At 42.9% G+C, this 20,221-nt stretch overlaps 1 pseudogene; it reads right to left on the bottom strand.

Moving 5' to 3' along the window:
- Positions 1-8,647: 8,647 nt before the first annotated feature.
- On the bottom strand, positions 8,648-9,601 carry LOC125283521 (putative olfactory receptor 2B8; annotated as a pseudogene).
- Between the last annotated feature and the right edge of the window lie 10,620 nt (positions 9,602-20,221).

Below are 20,221 nucleotides of genomic sequence, written 5' to 3'. Positions count from 1 at the left end.
GCTGAGGAATATTCCATTGTATATATGGACCACATCTTCTTAATCCAGTCATCTGTTGAAGGGCATCTCGGCTCCTTCCACGATTTAGCTATTGTGGACATTGCTGCTATGAACATTGGGGTGCATATGGCCCTTCTCTTTACTACGTCTGTATCTTTGGGGTAAATACCCAGAACTGCAATGGCTGGGTCATAGGTAGCTCAATTTTCAACTTTTTAAGGGACCTCCACACTGCTTTCCAGAGTGGCTGCACCAACCTGCATTTCCACCAACAATGTAAGAGGGATCCCCTTTCTCTACATCCTCTCCAGCAATTGCTGTTTCCTGCCTTGTTGATTTTTGCCATTCTAACTGGCATAAGGTGGTATCTTAGTGTGGTTTTGATTTGAATTTCCCTGATGGCTAATGATTTTGAACATTTTTTCATGTGTCTGTTAGCCATTTGTATGTCTTCATTGGAAAAGTGCCTGTTCATATCTTCTGCCCATTTTATGATTTGCTTATTTGTTTCTCTAGTATTGAGTTTGAGAAGTTCTTTGTAGATCTTGGATACCAGTCTTTTATCTGTAGCATCATTTGCAAATATATTTTCCCATTCTGTGGGCTGCCTCTTAGTTTTTTTTTTTTATTGTTTCCTTGGCTGTGCAGAAGCTTTTTATCTTGATGAAGTCCCACATGTTCATTTTATCTTTTGTTTCTCTTGCCTTTGGAGATGTATCATTAAAAAGTTTGCTTTGGCCAATGTGGTAGAGGTTGTTGCCCATGTCCCCCTTAGGATTCTGATGGATTCCTGTCTCATATCGAGGTCTTTCATCCATTTGGAGTTTATTTTTGTGTATGGTGTGAGAGAGTGGTCAAGTTTCATTCTTTTGCATGTAGTTGTCCAATTTTCCCAGCACCATATTGAAGTGACTGTCTTTTTTCCACTGAATGTTTTTTCCTGCTTTACCAAAGATTAGTTGCCGAAAGAGCCGAGGGTCCATTTCTGGGTTCTCTATTCTGTTCCATTGGTCTATGTGTCTGTTTTTGTGCCAGTACCATGCTGTCTTTGTGATCACAGCTTTGTAGTATAGCTCGAAATCCGGCATTGTGATGTCCCCAGCTTTGTTTTTCCTTTTCAACAGTTCCTTGGCGATTCGGGGCCTTTTCTGGTTCCATACAAATTTAAGGACTATTTGTTCCAGTTCCTTGAAAAATGTCCTCGGTATTTTGATCGGGATAGCATTGAAAGTGTAGATTGCTCTGGGTAGCATGGACATTTTAACTATGTTAATTCTTCTGATCCATGAGCATGGAATATTTTTCCATCTTTTTGTGTCTTCCTCAATGTCTTTCAAGAGTGATTTATAGTTTCTAGAATATAGGTCCTTTACGTCTCTGGTTAAGTGAATTCCAAGATAACGTATGATTTTTGGTGCAATTGTAAATGGAATGGCTTCCGTAATTTCTCTTTCTTCAGTCTCATTATTCATGTATAGAAATGCAACTGATTTCTGAGCATCGATTTTGTATCCCGCCACATTACTGAATTGCTCTATAACTTCTAATAGTTTGGGAGTGGCTTCTTTTGGGTTTTCCATATAGAGTATCATGTCATCTGCGAAGAGGGGCATTTTGACTTCTTATTTGCCGATTTGGATACCTTTGATCCCTTTTTGTCTTCTGATTGCTGTTGCAAGGACTTCTAGTACTATGTTGAATAATAATGGCGAGAGTGGGCACCCTTGTCGTGTTCCTGATCTTTAGGGAAAGGCTTCCAGCTTTCCCCCGTTGAGAATAATATTTGCTGTAGGCTTTTCATAGATGGCTTTTATGAACTTGAGAAATGTACCCTCTATCTCTACACTCTGAAGGGTTTTAATCCGAAAAGGATGCTGTATTTTGTCAAATGCTTTTTCTGCATCTATTGAGTGAATCATATGATTTCTGAATTTTTGTTTCTGAATAAAATCTAAGACACTGATAGATTTGCGAATGTTGAACCACCTTGCATCCCAGGGATGAATCCCACTTGGTCATCATGGATAATCCTTTTAATGTACAGTTGGATTCTATTTGCCAGGATCTTGTTGAGGATTTTGGCATCCATATTCATTAGGGAAATCGGTCTGTAATTCCCCTTTTTGTGGGGGTCTTTGCCTGGTTTGGGGATCAAGGTAATATTGGCCTCATAGAATGAGTTTGGTAGCTTTCCTTCTGTTTCTATTTTTTGAAATAGCTTCAGGAGAATAGATATTATTTCTTCTTTGAATGTTTGGTAGAATTCCCCAGGAAAACCGTCCGGGCCTAGAGTTTTATTTTTTGGAAGATTGTTTATCACTGACTCAATCTTTTCATAATTAATTGGCTTGTTTAAAAAATCAATTTCTTCCTGTTTCAGTATTGGTAGTTTATGGGTTTCCAGGAAGGCCTCCATCTCTTCCAGATTGCTTAATTTATTGGCATAAAGCTGTTGATAAAAGTTTCTAATAATCCTTCCAAATTCATTGGTGTTGGTTGTGACCTCTCCTTTTTCATTCATAATTTTAACCTTCAGAATTTTGGTTTGCACTCAGGTCATGATCTCTGAGTGTTGGGATGGAGCCCAGCTTAGGGATAGAGCACCCTGCGAGCGGGGAGGCGGCTTCCCCTCTTTGTCTCCCTCTGCTCCTCTCCCCACTCATGTTCTCTCTCTATATATATACAATAAACAAACAAATCTTTAACAAGAAATAGATATTGTAAATACGTGAATATTTTTTTCACTTATTCTCATTCATAAGCAATGTGTAAGATATCGCAGAGCTAATTCTAAGTGACACAAGTCAGGAGAGAAAAACAAAGACTGTGTGATCTGACGTAACTGCGGATCCAGAAGAGCTGAATCTGCAGATACAGAGAGTAGAATGGTGGTGACCAGGGGCTGAGAGGGGAGAAGTGGGAGATGTGGGCAAAGGGTACCAGCTGCCAGGTGCAACACCAGCAGGTCCTGAGAAGCTAACGTACAGCATGGTAGTTACAGTTCCTGTGACTGTATCACAGACTGGAAGTCGCTGAGGGTAGATCTTAAACGTTCTCCCCACAAAGAAGAAAGGCTCATCGTGTGATGAGATGCAGGTGTTAGCCAACGCTATCGTGGTAACAATTTTGTTGCATACACAGTTCACATCTCCTAGTCCTAAGATATGCTCCATGTTACATGTCGGTTCTATCACAGTATAACTGGGGAAAAATAAATTCAAGAGACATCATTCAATTTTTTATCCCACTTCATCGTCGTCTCCTAAGGTCAGATTATTCCTGCTACTTAATACAAAAAACTCTCTCCAGGGGCGCCCTGGTGGTGCAGTTGTTTGAGAGTCAGACTCCTGGTTTGGGCTCAGGCTCCACTCTCAGGGTTCTGCATCTGGACCCTCGTGGAGCCTCGCTCTCTCCGCGGAGTCTGCTGAAGTTTCTCTCTCCCTCCTTCTCTGCCCCTCCTGCTCTAAAATAAATAAATACATCTTTTTTGTTAATCTCTCCACAGAGTTAATGAAAGGGAGTGTTCTAGAATTATCCTATGTACAAGCACAGCCCACCCTTTCTGATGCAAATTGAAATCCAGAGAGTGAAGGAATGGCAACTCTAAACCTTGTACTTAGGCGTGTCTGTTATGACAGCAAAAGGAGTGTAGCTTGTTCCATTCAGCTCTTAGTGGGTAAGAGTCTCCCAAGAACCGATACCCCAACACCTCCTGCTAGGTAGCTTTCCTTTGCCATGTGACCTGAAGGAATCAACTGTTACCCCACACACTTGGGTATGTTTGTACACATCTCAGAACACATTGGAAATAATCAGTTATAAACCTGTCACTTCAAAGTAGTGCGAGCTGACGGAAACACATTTTCTTCTACTCTCCATCCTCACAAGATGGACAGGAGATTCAGGCGGACTACCCTTATCTGTGCATGCCCATATCTGTGCGTGTGTGATAATACACTAATATATATGCTACCTGCATGTAAAGGCAAGCCAGACTGTAACACGTTCTGGTGAAAATCAAGGAGAAACATTCCTTGGGTAGTAAAGGATGGTTTTTCCAAGAAAGGCAGTGAGTCAGAGAGAGGGTGGTTTCATCATGAAATCACCACATTGTAGCCACAATACTTCCTTGACTACATTAAACAGAGTTCTCGTTTCCATAGAATTATTAAGAAAGATGTTTTCCCAAAAGAATCTTGCCAAACTCTTTCAATGTTTCCAAATGCTTGAAACGGGGCCCTAAAAATACACGGACAGCACCATCTGTCAGCTGCTACCAAGAATCGAAGGGACGCTCCTGAGAAAGGCTTTGGCAGCTGTCGTGACTTCCCATCGATCATGAGGATCCCACATAATCCAATCAGTAGAAATGTCCAGGATGCTTCACTGAGACTAAAGACACAGGTCCAACAACTGAACCACTTCACTCTCGAAAGAGCTAAAACTGTCCTCAGAAATGGTTGTCTACTTAGACGAACTTACACTTCTTAAAGACCTCATAGATTTCTTTCAGTTCAGAATGGGTAACATAAATCCACCCAACAGTGTAAACCAATAGAACTAAATTGTTGTAGGATCAGGTGTAGAGACTCAGAGCAGATCCCAAAACGGGCCTCAAAGGCATAGTGATTATTTTGAATGGAAGCTGCTTGGGAAACAGCAGGTGCAAGGACATCACATCCTCCTCTGTCCCCCTGAAAGCAGGAAACAGATCTCCCCTCCAGGGGAGTAAGGACTAAGAAGACTTAGAAGTAAAAGGACTAAGAAGTAAAAGTCATCCTTATCACCCAAGTACGGACATGAGAGTTGAGAAATCTGTAGAAATAAGCCTTTTTTATGATCCACTACCTCAGCCCAAATTCCAATTAGAATTCCTTCCTAACTAAAGCTCCCAGACGCCTGTTTCCTTTATCCTGTCAATTCCTCACACATTTCTTGTCTCTGTATGAAAGGCGTAAAAACTGCCCGCCTTGGTCATTTCTTTGGGTCTCAATTTCATTATAGGGCTCCACGAGCAGGTAATAAAGCTTTGGGTTTTTTCTCGTGTTACCTCTGCTCTTACCACTTTAATTCCAAAACAGCTAGAAGAATCCTGGGGTGGGGGGGGAGAAGAAAAGGTCTCCCCCCCCAAAGCAAGTGTCCCATCCCTAAGGCCATGTCAGGGACCGCATCCGCTGACCCCTCTGAGCAGCTGCCATTCATCCTCTCATCTCTGCATTTACACGGAGCCCACCTTCTCAGCAAACCGTACCATACACAGTGGTTCCCAGAGTCTGCACGACCAGGTCTGAAACACGCTACAATATCACGACGATGAAAGAAGTCCTCACCCGCATTACAAAACAAGCATCTGAAAACAAGTCACCTGCCAGGGAAAGGTTCACAGGGATCTGTAACCTGTTCTTCCTTCCTCAGTGAGCCTGGACAGAGCAGAACTCTGGCAAAGAGTAACCGTGAAATGCGCAGACCACGAGATACGTGAGGGTCTTACAGGGGTGGCTGTACGCCGATCACTGCCCTACTAATGATGGCAGCGTGATGCGTGGGGTCTGTTTAGAAGCTACACCCCACACACTGCAGACATGCTACCAAATGACAGTCCTAAAGCCAGAGCAGGGCTGTGACGGAAGGGACACAGAATCTGAGGATCCCCCAGCCTTCCCTGTGCTGACTGGTGCCAGACAAGTTCTGCCCCACATCTGAGAAACAAACCACTTCCCATTGCGGTGCGGGGTCTCTGAAGCTGTGTCTGATGGGCCTGGGGCCTCCTGGATACTCAAGGGCTCTCAGCATATTGAATCCTTTGTTAATCGGTAGTAAATCTTCTGTGGGTTAAGAATTGAGTTTCATGTGAGTCTGACTGACATTTTGGGTGTCTGCAATCACGCATCCCCTGAGCTGAAGGTGTGCACCCCGCGTTCCTCAGAAAGGACAAGCGCTGGAAGAATCCATGGATTCCTCTAGAGCATAACAGTCGTCCTGAGCTCCAGGTGCTAAACACAGATGGAGTCAAATAACGTAGCCAAGCCTTGGGTACAATCCCACAGCCATGCCACAGTTACTGATGAAAATACAAAAGGAAACAGTGCAAACAGTATTGGTGACAATTACACAGCCCTGGACTCTGTTGTAGACAAAGCATGGGGAGTGTGGGGAGCAGATTCCTAACGTTAGAAAACTGCTACAGAACAATCCTGAACTTGTGTTTGGTCTGTCAAATGAATTTTTTTTTTTTTTTATTTTGTGCATGGATCCCAGAGGTCTGTGTTCTCTGGAATTTATTTCCAGGAGTTGTGAACATGGAAATGCTATTCAAACATTCACTCAAAGGAAGTGAATCTGTTTCGCCCCAGGGCACTGTGTGACCTCAAGAGCAGAGTAGTTGCTCCCCCAGAACAACAGGCTGTGTAACTTCCTGAGACCCTGAGGGGTTTTGCACCAAGGAGAGATCATTTCAGGGATTAAAGTAACCAGTTGGATATAACGGTCAGAATGTGGTTGAAACAATGGAGAGCGCCTAGGGGCTCAGTAGGTTAAGCATCTGACTCTTATTTCAACTCAGCTCATGACTTCAGTGTCTCTAGATCAAGCCCCACATTGGGCTCTGTGCTCCGCCCAGAGTCGGGCTGTCCCTCTCTGAGCCCCTGTGTCCCTCCCCTGCCCAGTCTCTCTCTGTCATCAATCAATCAATCAATCAATACAATCTTTAAAACAGAAACAGGAATATGATGGGGAATGGAAATCTGTCACCATCGGGGATAAACAGTATCACAAAACCGCTTTTCCGCTGGCACACATGCAGCATCACTGTGCTGTCAAGAGAAACCCCAGCGGTGGATTCCAGTGGGAATATTGTGATGCTGTTAGCGATCCAGAGAGACCCTGACCGTGTGCATACTCTCCCCCGGCTGTCGTTTCCAGCCTCCAAGCGCTGTCTCTGGACAAGGTCACTTGTCATGAGCACGACCAGCTCAGGGGGTGCAAGGCCCTGGAGGAGCTGGTCACTGTCAGGATAGGGAACAGCACCCTGGTTACGCGGACGTGTCCAGTCCCAGACACAGATACACTTACCTGCACGGGCTTCGTGCAGAATTCAGAGCTGTATGACAGTTAATATAAATGAGATGGTAATTTATAAAATTTAGACACATGGGGATGTTTAGTAGTTAATAAACAATTCTTTTCTTTTTTCCTCCTGGTGAATCCGAGTAAGCTCCACGGAACATGGGATTTCCTGGGAAAGAGAGGTCATCTCTCTTATTTTCCTATGTCCCTGCATCCAAATTGTTTGGGGCCTTTCTTCGGATGTGAGTTACAAAGCATTGATCAGCTGATGCCTGGATCAAAGAACTTATAAAATGGTATCAAGAGAAGATCTAAATGTTTTACCCTTTGAAGCTTTTACTGCACGACTGTGGATAGAACACGCAGAATATTAAGTGGGAACTGAGTTCTGTGCTGTGTCGATGTGATCATGTCCTAAAGCCATTCTGGATGCGGCACTGGCTCACAAGCTGCGTGACCAGCGTGCAGACCTCACGCGGGCGCTTCTCCGACTGAGCACAGAAGTGGGCGAGCGCTGCCTGGTGTGTTAGCGCTGCCGCTCCCCGTGGACTGGCTGCAAGGCCCCCTCCCCGCCCCCATGTGACGCGAACGCTGCGGATAGGCTGCCTCCGACCACCGACACACGGGACATCACACTGCACCTGGCATCTGAGTGGCTTTACCGGCGTCGATGTTAGCAAGGTTTTCTCTGACCTAACAGTTCGTTTTCCCGTAGACGCCCACCTAATTCTGTGAAAAAGCTGCGCTACAGTCAACCTATGGACCTTGCAATAGAGCCATGATCAGAACGCAAGAATAAGTGTAGAGCCATGATCAAAACGCAAGAATAAGTGTAGAGCCATGATTAAAATGCAAGAATAAGTGACATTCTTCAGCAATTGGTACAAAATGCGAAAATGTTCGTATTTCTTACAGTGCGGTAGTGGTTCGTAAGCTTATTTTGCCTGTGCCGTCATATTACGTGCATGAATGTCTTTTTGCACTTAGAAATGGAACGGTATTCCCAAATGAGAGTGAAATAAGAAAAACCTGTGCAGCGTTCTAAAATACTAAAAATCATGGAACATTGCATCGAAAACTGGAGATGTACTGTATGGTGACTAATATAACAAAATAAAAATTATTAACAAAATAATAAAATAAAATACTGAAACAAGATGCCGATGCTCAGGGAGCCTGGTTGCTGCAGCTGCTCAAGCGTCTGAGTCCTGATTTCAGCTCAGGTCGTGATCTCAGGGTCGTGGGATCCATCCTGGCATCAGACTCTGCACTCAGGGTACGGTCTGCTTGACATTCTTTCTCCCTCTGCTTAACCTCCTCCTAGTTATGCTCTCTCTCAAATTAGATCATAGATCCTTAAAAATATATATATACGCATATGAGCTAAGATTACAAAATCAGCCTCTCCAGAGGCTACATGAATCCATGAACTTAGATTTTGGGAATTCACTTGCATAAAAGAATGAGGTAAGTAAATTCCCTTGAGACTTATCAGGGGAAATTTTGGATGACCCAGGTAGGTGACAAACATCTTGATCACTCTGGTCTTCAATGTCTTCTATTAAAGGGTCTTTCCTCCCAGTCATCTGGAGTCATGGTCCCTGCAAAGCACCTTCTTCATTGCTCCTGTCACATCCTTGTTCCGCAGTGTATATATGACGGGGTTGACCATGGGGGTGACGATGGTGTAGAACAGAGAAACGAACTTGCCCTGATCCTGGGAGTAGTTGTTACTGGGCTGGAGGTAAGCGTAGATGGCCGTGCCATAGAACAGGGAGACCACCGTGATGTGGGACCCACACGTCCCAAACGCTTTCCTCTGCCCTGCAGACGACTTTATTCTTAAGACTGCCCTGACAATCCGACCATAGGAGAAGGTGATTATGGCCACAGGGATGAGGAGAATGACCACACCGAGAAAGAAGAGCTCAGACTCATTCGCAGTGGTGTCAACACAGGCAAGCTTGAGCAGTGGGGGGACCTCACAAAAGAAGTGATCTATTTTATTTCTCCCACAACGTGGTACAAGGAAGTTGAGCACAGTCTGCAATAAGGAGTTGGCAAAACCAATGACCCACGATGCAGAAGCCATGAGGGCACAGAGACGGGGGTGCATGACCACTGTGTAGTGCAGGGGCCTGCAGATGGCTGCATAGCGGTCAAATGCCATGACCCCTAAGAGAATGCACTCTGTGCAGCCCAACCCTAGAGAAATGAAGAGCTGAGCCACACAGCCGCCAAAGGAGATAGACTTGTCTGTTCCCCTGAGATGAACCAGGAGCTGCGGGACAGTGCTGGTCGTGTAGCACAGGTCCAGAAAGCTCAGGTTGGAGAGGAAAAAGTACATGGGAGTCTGAAGATGGGGGTCCAGGTGGGACAAGGCAATGATGGTGGTGTTTCCCAGCAGAGTGAACAGATAGATGATCAGAAGAACCACGAAGAGGATGAGCTCCAGCTGAGGCCGGTCCGAGAAACCCAGCAGGATAAACCCAGTGAAAGAACTGCCATTTTTCTGTTCCATCCTCTGTTAGCACATGTTTCCTGTCAGGACCAAGCATTTAGCAACTTTTAAAAGAAATCTTTAAAAAAGTATTTTGTAGGAGGAGGTGGATCTAGTATGTTATAGGACATGGCAATGGCAATGGTCTGGGGGAAAGATGGCAGAGGAGTAAGGGTCTCCTTTTTTTAGCTGGTCCCCTGAATGGCGCTGGGTACCTACCTGACCATCCCGAACATCCATGGAATCAGCCTGAGATGCAGGAAGTTACATCTGGATCTCTACAAACGAACATCTCCCGCGCTGAGTATGAGGTATGAAGCTGGGAGCCGTGAAACCACGCACAGATATCGGAAGAGAAACGGAAGGGGGGAGGGAGCCGCCGTGCTTGGGCCCCGGGAAGCCGTAGCCACCTGCACTGGGGAGCGGGCTGGCTCACGGATCGCACCCGCGAGAGAGCAGACTGAGACCGTGAGCCCAGGAATGTGCGCAGGAACCAGGGAAGCTGGCGGTGTTAGAAGCACAAAAGGCAGAGACGGGCCAGCCTGCGAGTGAGGGCTTGGAGAGCGGCTGCGGGGCGCACAACCCGGGACTCTGGGGGTTTTTTAGCAGCACCGACAGAAAAGGAGTCAGTGTGGCCCGGAGAGCTCAGTGAAGAGCAGACTGCGATCTCTCTGTTCTGAGACAGAGGTTGAATATGGTCACTTCTGCACGGACTCTCAGAAGAGTCACAGAAAGCCACCAGGGAAATCAGCCACAGAACCAAAGCCCCCCAAAACTGGTTCTCACTGTGCCCATCCCTCCCCCCCCCCAGGGGACAGGGCAACTCTGCCCAAACAGGGTTACCTGAGTATCAGCGCGGCAGGCCCCTCCCCCAGAAGGCAGGCTGAAAAATCAAGAAGCCAAATCCCTAAGGCCCCTATAAAACAGATGCATCTTGCTTGGGTCCCAGTCAATAAATTGGACTCTGTACATCCCCTCAATCACTCCTCATCAGAAGGAGAAGGAGGAGGAACTCCCAACAAAGGAAAGAAATAGAGACTGTGGCTTCTGCCACAGAACTCATGGATATGCATATAACCAAGTTATATTTCAGATGAACAATTATCAAGATGATATATAGGCTTGAGAAAAATATCAATGAAAATATAGACTCTCTAAGGGCTGAAATGAGAACAAATCTGGCAGAAATTAAAAAGGCTATGAATGAAATGCAGTCTAAACTGGATGCTCTGACGGCCAGGGTAAATGAGGCAGAGGACGAATTAGGGAGTTAGAGGATGAGATGATAGGAAACAAGGAAAGAGAGGTAAAATGGGGAAAGAAACTCCATTTTCATGAAAAAAAGCTACAGGAGATTACTGAATCAATGAAACATTCCAATGTTGGATTATTGGAATCCCAAAGGGGGTGGAAAAGAGAGAGGTCTAGAAGAGATATTTGAACAAACTGTAGCTGAGAACTTCCCTAATCTGGGGAAGGAAACAAGCATTCATGTCCCAAGATCAATGAGAACAGACCAACACCACCAAATATAATAGTACAATTTGCAAATCTTAGATTCAAGGAAACAATCTTGAAAGGGGCGAGGAGGAAGAGATTCCTTACGTACAGAGGGAGGAACATCAGAATAACGTCAGACCTGTCCACAGAGACCTGGCAAGCCAGAAAGGGCTGGCAAGACATATTCAGGGTACTAAATGAGAAGAATGTGCAGCCAAGGTTACTGTATCCAGCAAGGCTGTCATTCAGAGTTGATGGAGAGACAGGAACTTCCAAGACTGGCAGAAACTGAAAGAATATGTGACCACCAAGCCAGCCCTAGAAGAAATATTAAGGGGGGTTCTATAAAAGGGGAAAGACCCCCAAGAGTGATACAGAACAGAAATTTACAGAGACAATCCATAGAAACAAGGACTTCACAGGCAACATGATGACATTAAAATCATATCTTTCAATAATCACTCTCAACGTGAATGGCCTAAATACTTCCATAAAACCACAGGGTTGCAGATTGGAGAAAAAGACATGACCCATCCATATGCTGTCTACAAGAGACTCATTTTGAGCCTAAAGATACATCCAGACTGAAAGTGAAGGGATGGAGAACTATTGTTCATGCTAGTGGACCTCAAAAGAAAGCTGGGGTAGGAATTCTTATATCAGACAAATTAGATTTTAAGCTAAAGACTGTAGTTAGAGATACAGAAGGACACTATATAATTCTTAAAGGGTGTATCCAACAAGAGGATCTAACAATTATAAATATCTATGCCCCCAACATGGGAGCAGCCAACTACATAAGCAAACTGTTAACCAAATTAAAGAGATATATTGACACTAATATGTCAATAGTAGGGGACCTCAACACTACACTCTCAGCAACAGACGAATCATCTAAACAGAAAATCAACAAAGACATAAGAGCTTTGAGATGGACCTCATAGATATATACAGAACATTCTACCCTAAAACCACAGAATACTCATTCTTCTTGAACACGCATGGAACTTTCTCCAGAATAGACAGCATATTAAGTCACAAATCAGGTTTCAACCGATACCGAAAGATTAAGATTATTCCCTACATATTCTCAGACCACAATGCTTTGAAACTGGAACTCAATCACAAGAAAAAATTTGGAACAAACTCAAGCACTTGGAAACTAAGGACCATCCTTCTTAAGAATGTTCGGGACAAGCAGGAAATTAAAGAAGAACTTAAGCAATTTATGGAAACCAATGAGAATGAAAACACATTGGTCCAAAAACCTATGGGATACTGCAAAGGTGGTAATAAGGGGGAAATACATAGCCATCCAAGCCTTACTCAAAAGAATAGAAAAATCTAAAATGCAGTCCTTATATTCACACTTTAAACAGCTGGAGATGGAACAAAAGAACAGGCCTAAGCCATGCACGGAAGACAACTGATTAAGATTAGTGCAGAGGGGCGCCTGGGTGGCACAGCGGTTAAGCGTCTGCCTTCGGCTCAGGGCGTGATCCCGGCATTATGGGATCGAGCCCTGCATCAGGCTCCCTGCTCCACTCGGAGCCTGCTTCTTCCTCTCCCGCTCCCCCTGCCTGTGTTCCATTTCTCTCTGGCTGTCTCTCTCTCTGTCAAATAAATAAATAAAATCTTAAAAAAAAAAAGATTAGAGCAGAGATCAATGAATTAGAAACCAGAAATACAGTAGAGCAGATTAACAAAACTAGAAGCTCTTTCTCTGAAAGAATTAATAAGATCGAAAAGCCACTGGCCAGACTTATTCAAAAGAATAGAGAAAGGACCCAAATTAATAAAATTATGAATGAAAGGGGAAAGATCATGACTAACACCAAGAAAATAGAAACAATCATTAGAAATTATTATCAGTAACTATATCCTATAAATTAAGCAACCTGGAAGAAATGGATGCCTTCCTGGAAACCTATAAACTAAACTGAAATAGGAAGAAACTGATAATCTCAATACACTGATTAACAGCAAAGAGATTGAAGTAGTGATCAAAAACCTCCCAAAAACCAAGAGTCCAGGGCCTGACCGATTCCCTGGGGAATTCTACCGAACATTCAAAGAAGAAATAACACTTATTCTCCTGAAGCTGTTTCAAAAAATAGAAACAGAAGGAAAACTACCAAATTCATTCAATGAGGCCAGCATTACCTTGATCCCAAAACAAGGCAAAAACCCCATCAAAAAGGAGAATTACAGACCAACATCCTGATGAATATGGATGCCAAAATTCTCAACAAGATCCTAGCTAATAGGATCCAACAGTACATTAAAAGGATTGTCCATTACGACCAAGTGGGATTCATCCCTGGGATATAAGGGTGGTTCAATATTCTCAAATCAATCAGTGTGATAGAACACATTAATAAGAGAAGAGACAAGAACCATATGATCCTCTCAATTCATGCAGAAAAAGCATTTAACAAAATACAGCATCCTTTCTGGATTAAAACTCTTCAGAGTGTAGGGTTAGAGGGTACATTCCTCAATTTAATAAAAACCATCTCTGAAAATTTTGCCCACAGCAAATAGCAGCGTCAATGGGGAAAAGCTGAGAGCCTTTCCCTTAAGATCAGGAACACGACAAGGATGCCCACTCTCGCCACTATTATTCAACATAGTACTAGAAGTCCTCGTAACAGCAATCAGATGAAAAAGAATAAAATGTATTCAAATTGTCAAAGAAGAAGTCAAACTCTCTCTCTTTGCAGATGACATAATACTTTATGTGGAAAATCCAAAGGACTCCACCCCTGAATTACTAGAACTCATAGAACAATTCAGTAATGTGGGGGATACAAAATCAATGCTCAGAATTCAGTTCCATTTCTATATACTAACAATGAGACTGAAGAAAGAGAAATTGGGGAATTGATTCCATTTACAATAGCACTGAAAACCATAAGATATCTCGGAATAAACTTAACCAGGGAGGCAAATGATCTATACTCTAGAAAATTCAGGACACTGATGAAAGACATTGAAGAAGACACAAAAAGATGGAAAAACATTCCATGCTCATGGATCAGAAGAATAAACATAGTTAAAATGTCTATGCTACCCAGAGCAATCTACACTTTCAACGCCATCCTGATCAAAATACCAATGACATTTATCAAAGAGCTGGAACAAGCAATCCTAAAATTTGTGTGGAGCAAAAAAGACCCCAAATCTCCAAGGAAATGTTGAAAAATAAAAACAAATCTGGGGGCATCACAATGCCGGATTTCGAGCTGTACTACAAAGCTGTGATCACAAAGACAGCATGGTACTGGCATAAAAACAGACGCATAGACCAATGGAACAGAATAGAGAACCCAGAAATGGACCCTCAGCTTTATGGTCAACTAATTTTTGACAAAGCAGGAAAAAACATCCAGTGGAAAAAAAGACAGTCTCTTCAATAAATGGTGCTGGGAAAATTGGACATGTATATACAAAAGAATGAAACTTGACCACTCTCTCACACCTTACACAAAGATAAACTCCAAATGGATGAAAGACCTCGATGTGAGACAGGAATCCATCAAAATCCTAGAGGAGAACAGAGGCAGCAACCTCTACGACATCGGCCACAGCAACTTTTTTCATGACACATCTCCAAAAGCAAGAGAAACAAAAGAAAAAATGAACTTATGGGACTTCATCAAGATAAAAAGCTTCTGCACAGCCAAGGAAACAGTCAAAAAAACTAAGAGGCAGCCCACAGAATGGGAGAAGATATTTGCAAATGACACTACAGATAAAGGACTGGTATCCAAGATCTACAAAGAACTTCTCAAACTCAATACACAAGTAACAAATAAATCATAAAATGGGCAGAAGATATGAACAGACACTTTTCCAGTGAAGACATACAAATGGCTAACAGACACATGAAAAAATGTTCAAAATCATTAGCCATCAGGGAAATTCATATCAAAACCACACTGAGATACCACCTTACACCAGTTAGAATGGCAAAAATTGACAAGGCAGGAAACAACAATTGTTGGAGAGGATGTGGAGAAAGGGGATCCCTCCTACATTGTTGGTGGGAATGCAAGTTGGTACAACCACTCTGAAAAACAGTGTGGAGGTCCTTTAAAAAGTTAAAATTGAGCTGACCTATGATCCAGCCATTGCACTACTGGGTATTTACCCCAAAGATACAGACGTAGTGAAGAGAAGGGCAATATGCACCCCAATGTTCATAGCAGCATTGTCCACAATAGCTAAATCGTGGAAGGAGCCGAGATACCCTTCAACAGATGACTGGATTAAGAAGATGTGGTCCATATATACAATGGAATATTACTCAGCTATCAAAAGGAACGTTTTCTCAACATTTGCTGCAACATGGACGGGACCAGAGGAGATAATGCTAAGTGAAATAAGTCAAGCAGAGAAAGACAATTATCATAGCTTATACCAATTTTGTTCCACATTTCATGAAAAGTAAATTATTAATACATAATATAAGAAAAATGAAATAATGAAGCTGGTATTGGCATCAGTCATAAATATGAAAGGTCTTTCAGTCTGAGCTTAAAGAGACTTAGAGTACTGTAAGTATATACATACATTTTAGGGAGGAGGGGGATGAGGGGAAAAGAGGGAGAGCCATCAGAAAGAATCAGAAAGAGATGCAGACAGAGGGAGAGACGTTATTGTAAATACTATTGCATGATTCTACACAATCAGATTTGCACACATCTCACGTACAATAGAATATGATACAACATAATCTCAAAAATACATTCAGATATAAGAACATATGACCTGGAATGTACTTAGACAGATAAATCAATTACATTCAAAATATCTTTAATAGTTCCGCATATAAACACTGTATCAGAATTACCTAAGATACTCTGTTTATGAAGGCTGCAGGTTGGTAGGGATTTTTTTGTATGGTAGTGAAACAGCTAAATACTCAAATCAGAGACAACCGGAAAACACCACCACTCAGTTATAGGGCTTAAGTTTTGGCCTAATGATGCTTAACATCACTATACCAATATAACTGGAACTCTGAAAATTCCTTGGCCCTGCATAGTCAGGTGGAGTCAGAACTCTAAACTCTACTGGCCACGACTTTCCTCTTCCTCCTGCAGATTTCTGCTCCAAACGTTTCCAAGTGGAGCACATGAAATTCCTGAAAAAGGTAGGATTATCTCTATCAACATTCTACTCAGAATAAACATGTTAAAAAGTTACCCAACTGTGTAATCTATGTACAAAGTGTAATGCTTTCCATCACTCCTGATGATAAAATAGTTAAACAGATAAATACATTGAGATAAGGAAAATATATTCTCAAAAGCAATGACCGATAAAAGCCCTAGAGTGGAAACCTTTAAGTACTACACAGAAAGTCATAAAAAGGATATTTTGGTATCATATAAAATCTCAGATATCTGTTGACATTAGGGTAATTATTGCCTTCTGGAAGCTCTCTTGCGCAGTTACTGATGCTGAACCAAGCACGTGGCCAGCTCTCAGGGAGTCTGATGACCCTATTCGTCCAGACGCTTAGAACTGAAGAAGTGTAGTTACAACCCCCCCCCCAAAGAGGCATCAAAAAACGAGTATTTCAGTTCTAGCATGTTCAAATAGTCAGGCATACAGTACATTTTTAGGTCTTCTAAGACGAAAAATCTGAATCAGGTTTCTGGGTAGACCCACTGGTGTGTGAAAGAAATGGGTACAAAACTGGCATAAAATAAATATTTATGAGATCGGAGTAGAGCGTATAGTATTTCACACTATTTATACTTCCTTGGATTTCCTATGGAGATGTATTCAGTGGTATCCACAAAAAAAATCTATGCACGAAAAACGTCTTAATGGCATGAGGTATAAAGGAATCTGAGACAGTGTAAGTGTGCAACAACAGGGAATCTGCCAGACTCACTCCTGCTCAGAAGAGAGAATAAAAACAAACCGCGGTTCAGTCTCACGCACACATGCGCAAGTACAGATGAATTACCTAAAATAAATTGCTGGCGTTTTAAAGGTGTCTAATAAAGGAATTACTCACCAAAGTAAGGAGGACAAGTGAAATGCTAACGCACCCAAGGAAACACCACTACCATATGTACCATTAGAAAAAATGATGATATATTTTAGCATTATCCTATCGATAAGGACTAAGAGGGCAGGTAAGAGAAGACAAAACTCTGGTGAGCTGACCCTGTACAAATGATTTCCTGCTTTAACGGATTATAAATGTATGAGTGTGTGTATACATAAGCATAAAGAATGCTGAATGGCTTCTATCTGACAGGTATAAAAGTGAATATGATTTTAAGTGGAAAAATAAAATATCAGGCAAAGGCGATGTCCACTTGGAGAGAATGTGACATGTGACTGTCTCTGCATGTTACAACTGCTCCGAGTGCCTTCCTGGAGAGCACACCGGGAGGGAACTACGATACTCAGGTCATAGTCTACCATCTTTTTTTTCCCACATTACAGCCAGGAAAATGATCTTACTTTAGTAACAATGGGTATGGGAAAGATCGGGCTGCATAATGCGTTCTCCTGATTGCAACAGGCGCTCTGCAGATCTGGGTCCCTTTGTTCCCTTCCTCCTCCCTACTCAGCACCCATCCCTCTCCAATCCCTGTGCCCCACAGAGCGCAATCTTCCCGGAGAAAGGCTATGTTTAGACTAAAGTGAAATGAGAAGTTTCATTTCATCCACTTCTTACCACATTTAAAGACTCGTGTAAATAGGCTAAGAACCATCATCTATACGTAGGTAGGTATCCAATGACACAGCAGTAAGAGACATCGATTCCTCTTAGACAAACTATGTAAATAATTCTGGCTGGAAATAGTAAAGACATCTATGCTAGCTAAGGAGCACAGAACGCTGTCCCTAGTAACTATCATGATAGGATATCTTATAGGAAAACCCAGTACAAACAACACAAAAATTATTACTATGCATACAAAACAACAAATACTTAAATAAACACAAGTTATATACTGAGAAGGAAAAGTGTTATTAGGTAAAATAAAAATAAAAATACATAGATGCCAAAAAACAAAAACAATGGCATTCTATGTAATAATTACCATCTAAAAAACAATATAGAGGGAAAAGACATCTCATAAAAATACAATTCTACAATAATAATTAAGAGAACGGGCATCAAATGAAAGAGGTTGTATGTTCAGTAGCGGCACATGGAAGCTGATAGAGCCATTAACAGGAGTGTTCAATGCTGATGTACGTCTAAAAGTTTAAGGGGAAGAGCAGATATATCCAGAAAACCAGATGTTCACTAGCCAAACTACACATTTTAAAGACCAAAGATCTCAAGAAAGTGTCTGTATTGAGGATATTTCAAATATATAACAATCACCGCTATAACTGACATAAAACCCTGCCCTATCCAGTTCCTGAATGATCCTGAAAGAGTGTTGGCAGTGGTAGGAATGAGTCGCTGTTGCTTTAATAATGTGACCGTGTCCTAGGTCTGAGCTGACCCAGATCTACCAGAACAGGCCCCAGTTCAGGCCCCGAGGACAATACAGGATGAGGTGATGAGGGGAATGCAGCTGTCACAACGCGGGAAATGACAGGTCTAATGACCATGGACAGTGCTTTCCAGCAGGTTCCACGGGAGAAGGAGATCAAGTAGGATTTCCCCTGCATGTGGTTTGTTCAGGGAATGCTCTCAGGATAAAGGGGGTGAGGGAACAAAACAGAGCCGAGAACGTTGCTAAGCAAGGATGTGGGCTCAGGTGGACTATGGCCCGAGCCTGATCCCCTAAGAAGCGGGACAGGACTCTCCCACACAAGGAGCCATCTGTGCTGGTGGAAACCCCGCATCCTCGCTGTCTGATACCGTAGCCGCTATCCACATGCCACCACCTGCGCATTTAAAACGTCCTCGCTTGGGGCGCCTGGGTGGCACAGCGGTTAAGTGTCTGCCTGCGGCTCAGGGCGTGATCCCGGAGTTCTGGGATCGAGCCCCACGTCAGGCTCTTCCGCTATGAGCCTGCTTCTTCCTCTCCCACTCCTCCTGCTTGTGTTCCCTCTCTCGCTGGCTGTCTCTCTCTCTGTCGAATAAATAAATAAAATCTTTAAAAAAATAAAAAAAATAAAACGTCCTCGCTGAGAAACTGAATTTTGTATTTTATTTAATTTTGATTAATTTAAATGTAAATGGCTTCCCGTGGCTGCTTACTCCCGTATTGGACAGCCCAGCTCTGGAGCATGAATTGCAGCAGATTTCGTCCTCCCTGGGCATTGGCAGGCTTTTGTCTACCCCAGGAGCCTGTCACTGGCTGTGAGCTGCCCCCACCCTGTTCCTGAGACCCCCTGGCACAGTGGCTCCCCTTCAGCTGATGGCCAATGTCTGAGAAGGGAATGGCTGTGAACCCTGCAGCCCGTATTCATAACACATCAGGCAAGGACCGGAGCAGCAGCCAGGGAAAGAGGGTCTGAGCAGGACAACAAGAGCATCATGCAGGAGTCCATTCCCGATCCTGTGCGAGGAGACAAGGATGGAGCCCAGTGTCCAAACAGAGAAGCACCGACACCATAGTCACAACATAGAACTCCCCTGTAGTAATCTCCGATACAGCATTTTTTAAACTCCAGACGTGTTTTAGATTGTTTTAGAAAATCTAAAGGGAGAAAATGACCATTTGGAAACTATTAATACTGACAATGAGTTTTTTGCATAGAGAACAAATATTGTCTAATTTCACAGACAATAAGGACCATAGGGAAAGCAAGGAAGCATATACTCCAGTAATTGTACACATATGCATACTCTCTAATTATGTTACGAAGACCGTACTTTTTTACCACTATAGATGTGTATTTAAAGTATTCTCCACGTGTGCATACACAGGTCTAAGGAATAGACTACAGTACAATGAAATGTCTGGGAATGACTTGGTAGAGTCTATAATGAACAACTAAATTTAATTCTTATACTTGGACACCTTCCACAGTCTTCCTTTAGACAGTGGACCATATAATCAAACCAATAAAGCTCTTTTGTTTTAAGAAAAACTGCAACTGAAAATTAACTAACTTACCAATTCCTAAAGCAACACATAGACCAAATTCCATTTCACTCACCTTTGTTCACCTTCTCCGCGGGTTCTAGCTAGTTCCCTACGTCCTTTCCAAGTCACT

The sequence above is a fragment of the Ursus arctos genome, unplaced genomic scaffold (assembly GCF_023065955.2).
Source record: "Ursus arctos isolate Adak ecotype North America unplaced genomic scaffold, UrsArc2.0 scaffold_31, whole genome shotgun sequence".
Lineage (NCBI taxonomy): Eukaryota > Metazoa > Chordata > Mammalia > Carnivora > Ursidae > Ursus > Ursus arctos.
The sequence above is the reverse complement of the archived record's forward strand: the minus strand, read 5'-3'. Positions and strand labels throughout refer to the sequence as shown.